A 6,000-nucleotide genomic window follows, 5' to 3' on the forward strand; every position below is an offset into this window, starting at 1 on the left:
GCGAGACCTGTGTGCCCTGTTGCGCTGTTTCGAGTACTCCACCAACATGGCCAGTGGCGATGACACCGTTATCAGCGTTACAATACCACTTCTATGTCTCCTTGAGAAAACACTTAGGGCGATGATGGAAGAGGAGGTGGCCCAGGAGGAGGAGGAGGAGGACGAAGAGGGGTCATTTTTAGCACTTTCAGGCCAGTCTCTTCGAAGTGACTCAGAGGGTGGTTTTTGGCAACAGCAGAGGCCAGGTACAAATGTGGCCAGCCAGGGCCCACTACTGGAGGACGAGGAGGACGAGGATGAGGAGGAGGTGGAGGAGGATGAGGATGAAGCATGGTCACAGCGGGGTGGCACCCAACGCAGCTCGGGTCCATCACTGGTGCGTGGCTGGGGGGAAAGGCAGGACGATGACGATACGCCTCCCACAGAGGACAGCTTGTCCTTACCCCTGGGCAGCCTGGCACACATGAGCGACTACATGCTGCAGTGCCTGCGCAACGACAGCAGAGTTGCCCACATTTTAACCTGTGCGGACTACTGGGTTGCCACCCTGCTGGATCCACGCTACAAAGACAATGTGCCCACCTTACTTCCTGCACTGGAGCGTGATAGGAAGATGCGCGAGTACAAGCGCACGTTGGTAGACGCGCTACTGAGAGCATTCCCAAATGTCACAGGGGAACAAGTGGAAGCCCAAGGCCAAGGCAGAGGAGGAGCAAGAGGTCGCCAAGGCAGCTGTGTCACGGCCAGCTCCTCTGAGGGCAGGGTTAGCATGGCAGAGATGTGGAAAACTTTTGTCAACACGCCACAGCTAACTGCACCACCACCTGATACGCAACGTGTTAGCAGGAGGCAACATTTCACTAACATGGTGGAACAGTACGTGTGCACACCCCTCCACGTACTGACTGATGGTTCGGCCCCATTCAACTTCTGGGTCTCTAAATTGTCCACGTGGCCAGAGCTAGCCTTTTATGCCTTGGAGGTGCTGGCCTGCCCGGCAGCCAGCGTTTTGTCTGAACGTGTATTCAGCACGGCAGGGGGCGTCATTACAGACAAACGCAGCCGCCTGTCTACAGCCAATGTGGACAAGCTGACGTTCATAAAAATGAACCAGGCATGGATCCCACAGGACCTGTCCGTCCCTTGTCCAGATTAGACATTAACTACCTCCCCATAACCATATATTATTGGACTCCAGGGCACTTCCTCATTCAATCCTATTTTTATTTTCATTTTACCATTATATTGCGAGGCTACCCAAAGTTGAATGAACCTCTCCTCTGCCTGTGTGCTAGGCCTAAATATATGCCAATGGACTGTTGCAGTGGTGGGTGACGTGAAGCCTCATTCTCTGCTATGACATGCAGACTAATTCTCTGCTGACATGAAGACAGATTCTCTGTTACGGGACCTCCCTCCTCTGCCTGGGTGCTGGGCCTAAATATATGCCAATGGACTGTTGCAGTGGTGGGTGACGTGAAGCCTGATTCTCTGCTATGACATGCAGACTAATTCTCTGCTGACATGAAGACAGATTCTCTGTTACGGGACCTCTCTCCTCTGCCTGTGTGTGTGCTGGGCCTAAATATATGCCAATGGACTGTTGCAGTGGTGGCTGACGTGAAGCCTCATTCTCTGCTATGACATGCAGACTAATTCTCTGCTGACATGAAGCCAGATTGTCTGTTACGGGACCTCTCTCCTCTGCCTGTGTGTGTGCTGGGCCTAAATATATGCCAATGGACTGTTGCAGTGGTGGCTGACGTGAAGCCTCATTCTCTGCTATGACATGCAGACTAATTCTCTGCTGACATGAAGACAGATTCTCTGTTACGGGACCTCTCTCCTCTGCCTGTGTGTGTGCTGGGCCTAAATATATGCCAATGGACTGTTGCAGTGGTGGCTGACGTGAAGCCTCATTCTCTGCTATGACATGCAGACTAATTCTCTGCTGACATGAAGCCAGATTGTCTGTTACGGGACCTCTCTCCTCTGCCTGTGTGTGTGCTGGGCCTAAATATATGCCAATGGACTGTTGCAGTGGTGGCTGACGTGAAGCCTCATTCTCTGCTATGACATGCAGACTAATTCTCTGCTGACATGAAGACAGATTCTCTGTTACGGGACCTCCCTCCTCTGCCTGGGTGCTGGGCCTAAATATATGCCAATGGACTGTTGCAGTGGTGGCTGACGTGAAGCCTCATTCTCTGCTATGACATGCAGACTAATTCTCTGCTGACATGAAGACAGATTCTCTGTTACGGGACCTCCCTCCTCTGCCTGGGTGCTGGGCCTAAATATATGCCAATGGACTGTTGCAGTGGTGGGTGACGTGAAGCCTCATTCTCTGCTATGACATGCAGACTGATTCTCTGCTGACATGAAGCCAGATTGTCTGTTACGGGACCTCCCTCCTCTGCCTGGGTGCTGGGCCTAAATATATGCCAATGGACTGTTGCAGTGGTGGCTGACGTGAAGCCTCATTCTCTGCTATGACATGCAGACTGATTCTCTGCTGACATGAAGCCAGATTGTCTGTTACGGGACCTCTCTCCTCTGCCTGTGTGCTAGGCCTAAATATATGCCAATGGACTGTTGCAGTGGTGGCTGACGTGAAGCCTCATTCTCTGCTATGACATGCAGACTGATTCTCTGCTGACATGAAGCCAGATCGTCTGTTACGGGACCTCTCTGCTCTGCCTGTGTGCTAGGCCTAAATATATGCCAATGGACTGTTGCAGTGGTGGGTGACGTGAAGCCTCATTCTCTGCTATGACATGCAGACTGATTCTCTGCTGTCATGAAGCCAGATTGTCTGTTACGGGACCTCTCTGCTCTGCCTGTGTGCTAGGCCTAAATATATGCCAATGGACTGTTGCAGTGGTGGGTGACGTGAAGCCTCATTCTCTGCTATGACATGCAGACTGATTCTCTGCTGACATGAAGCCAGATTGTCTGTTACGGGACCTCTCTCCTCTGCCTGTGTGCTAGGCCTAAATATATGCCAATGGACTGTTGCAGTGGTGGCTGACGTGAAGCCTCATTCTCTGCTATGACATGCAGACTAATTCTCTGCTGACATGAAGCCAGATTGTCTGTTACGGGACCTCTCTCCTCTGCCTGGGTGCTGGGCCTAAATTTATGACAATGGACTGTTGCAGTGGTGGCTGACGTGAAGCCTGATTCTCTGCTATGACATGCAGACTGATTCTCTGCTGACATGAAGCCAGATCCTCTGTTACGGGACCTCTCTCCTCTGCCTGTGTGTGTGCTGGGCCTAAATATATGCCAATGGACTGTTGCAGTGGTGGCTGACGTGAAGCCTCATTCTCTGCTATGACATGCAGACTGATTCTCTGCTGACATGAAGCCAGATTGTCTGTTACGGGACCTCTCTCCTCTGCCTGTGTGTGTGCTGGGCCTAAATATATGCCAATGGACTGTTGCAGTGGTGGCTGACGTGAAGCCTCATTCTCTGCTATGACATGCAGACTAATTCTCTGCTGACATGAAGACAGATTCTCTGTTACGGGACCTCCCTCCTCTGCCTGGGTGCTGGGCCTAAATATATGCCAATGGACTGTTGCAGTGGTGGCTGACGTGAAGCCTCATTCTCTGCTATGACATGCAGACTAATTCTCTGCTGACATGAAGACAGATTCTCTGTTACGGGACCTCTCTCCTCTGCCTGGGTGCCGGGGCCTAAATATCTGAGAATGGACTGTTCCAGTGGTGGGTGACGGGAAGCCAGATTCTCTGCTATGGAACCTCTCTCCAATTGATTTTGGTTAATTTTTATTTATTTAATTTTTATTTTAATTCATTTCCCTATCCACATTTGTTTGCAGGGGATTTACCTACATGTTGCTGCCTTTTGCAGCCCTCTAGCTCTTTCCTGGGCTGTTTTACAGCCTTTTTAGTGCCGAAAAGTTCGGGTCCCCATTGACTTCAATGGGGTTCGGGTTCGGGACGAAGTTCGGATCGGGTTCGGATCCCGAACCCGAACATTTCCGGGATGTTCGGCCGAACTTCTCGAACCCGAACATCCAGGTGTTCGCTCAACTCTAATAATCTTTCATGGCTTGTCTCTCGGGACCCGAAAGATTATACAACCTGGACTTGGGTAATTTTGCACCGGGAATCAGGTTAACCGGGCAATCATAAGGACGATGAGGTGGTAGCTTCTGACAACCCTTTTCAGAAAAAACGTCCTCAAAGTCCGAAATAAAAGTAGGTAGGGAAGCTATGGAGGCGATTAAGCAATTGTTATTTAAGCAATTCTCTCTGCAATGCTCACTCCACTCCAATATCTCCCTGGCCTGCCAATCCACCACTGGATTGTGCGCTACCAACCAGGGAAGACCCAATACCACAGGAGAGGGAAGGCCCTCTAGAACGTAACATGAAAGACGCTCCTTATGGTGGTCCCCTACCCGAAGATGTAAGTTATGGACAACGTGAGTGAGGTTTCTCTGAGACAGAGGAGCAGAGTCAATAGCGAATATGGGAATGGGTCTCTGCAGCGTACAGAGAGACAAACCCATAGTGCGGGCAAAATGGGCATCTATCAAATTTACCCCTGCACCACTGTCTAGAAAAAAAGAAATAGACTCCGTCTTAACACCAAAAACAATAACCGCTGGTAACACAAATTGAGATGTTCGTATGGAGGAAACGTATACCCCCCGGCTGACATCCTCCGCACAGCCTGGGGTTAGAAGTTTTCCGACGGTCTTTTGTTTTTGGGAAAGGAGGGACAGACATTAATGAAATGACCCTTCCCCCCACAGAAAAAACAAGCCCCCCACCTACGGCGAACCTCAGGAGGACGGACCTGACGAGAAGTTCCTCCTAGCTGCATAGGCTCATCCAAGTCAGTACAGACTAACTGCTGCTTGGGAGAGGTTACCGATTGCTCAGGAATTTTCGATCTCTCCCTAAGACGTCTATCTATCCTGATAGAGAGGGACATAACAGCATCAAGGGAAAGGGGGGTCTCATACAGCGCCAGCGCATCCTTAACCCTTTCAGATAACCCAGAGCAGAACTGACTCCTGAGAGCCGGGTCGTTCCACTGAGTATCCGTAGCCCACCTGCGGAACTCTGAGCAATATTCCTCTGCTGGCCGATCTCCCTGTAGGAGTCTCCGTAACTTCGACTCAGCCAGGGCGACACGGTCAGGGTCATCATATATGAGACCCAAAGCCCCAAAAAATCCCTCCACTGACCGGAGAGCCTGGGAACCAGGGGGTAACGAGAACGCCCAGGATTGCGGGTCCCCCTGAAGCAGGGAAATAACAATCCCCACCCGCTGTTCTTCATTACCTGAGGAGTAAGGGCGCAGCTTAAAATATAATTTGCAGGCCTCACGGAACAACACAAATTTGTCCCTTCCCCCAGAGAATCTGTCAGGAAGAACAACCTTGGGTTCTGTAACAACCTGGTTACCCATAGCAACCGCTGGGCTTACGGTCTGCTGCATTTGCTGCTGCTGTTGGAGGACAGACGCCTTCAATCCTGCCACCTCCAAAGACAGGCCTTGAAGCTGTTTTGCCAAAGCAGCAATAGGATCCATATTGGATTCTAAGTAGAGAAAAAAAAAAATATTATATATATATATTATTTTTTTTTTTCAAAAAAAAAAAATAAGGGCCAGTTATAATATCACAATCGGCGTAACTGTCACATACGTGACACGGAGGGAGGAAAAGAGGGAGGCCCTGCCCTAGTGAGAGGGAAGGTGGTGACCCCTGACTCACCTTGCGGCTGGCGCCTGGCTGCCCTGTCGTCCCTAGACGGGTTCCTCACCCGTACGCCGATCACGTGCCTAAAACCCTGGCTTTCCCTAGGATGAGCCCTAGATAGTGAACAGGGCGGTGGGAACACTAGTCCGCACCACTAGCTCTAAAGGAAAACACCAAGGGGAGGACAGACAATACAAACTAAACATATAATCCCAGGTGGGCAACAACAGGAGACAACAAAAGCCCAACAGGGATC

This window comes from Bufo gargarizans, chromosome 1 (genome assembly GCF_014858855.1).
Source record: "Bufo gargarizans isolate SCDJY-AF-19 chromosome 1, ASM1485885v1, whole genome shotgun sequence".
Classification (NCBI taxonomy): domain Eukaryota; kingdom Metazoa; phylum Chordata; class Amphibia; order Anura; family Bufonidae; genus Bufo; species Bufo gargarizans.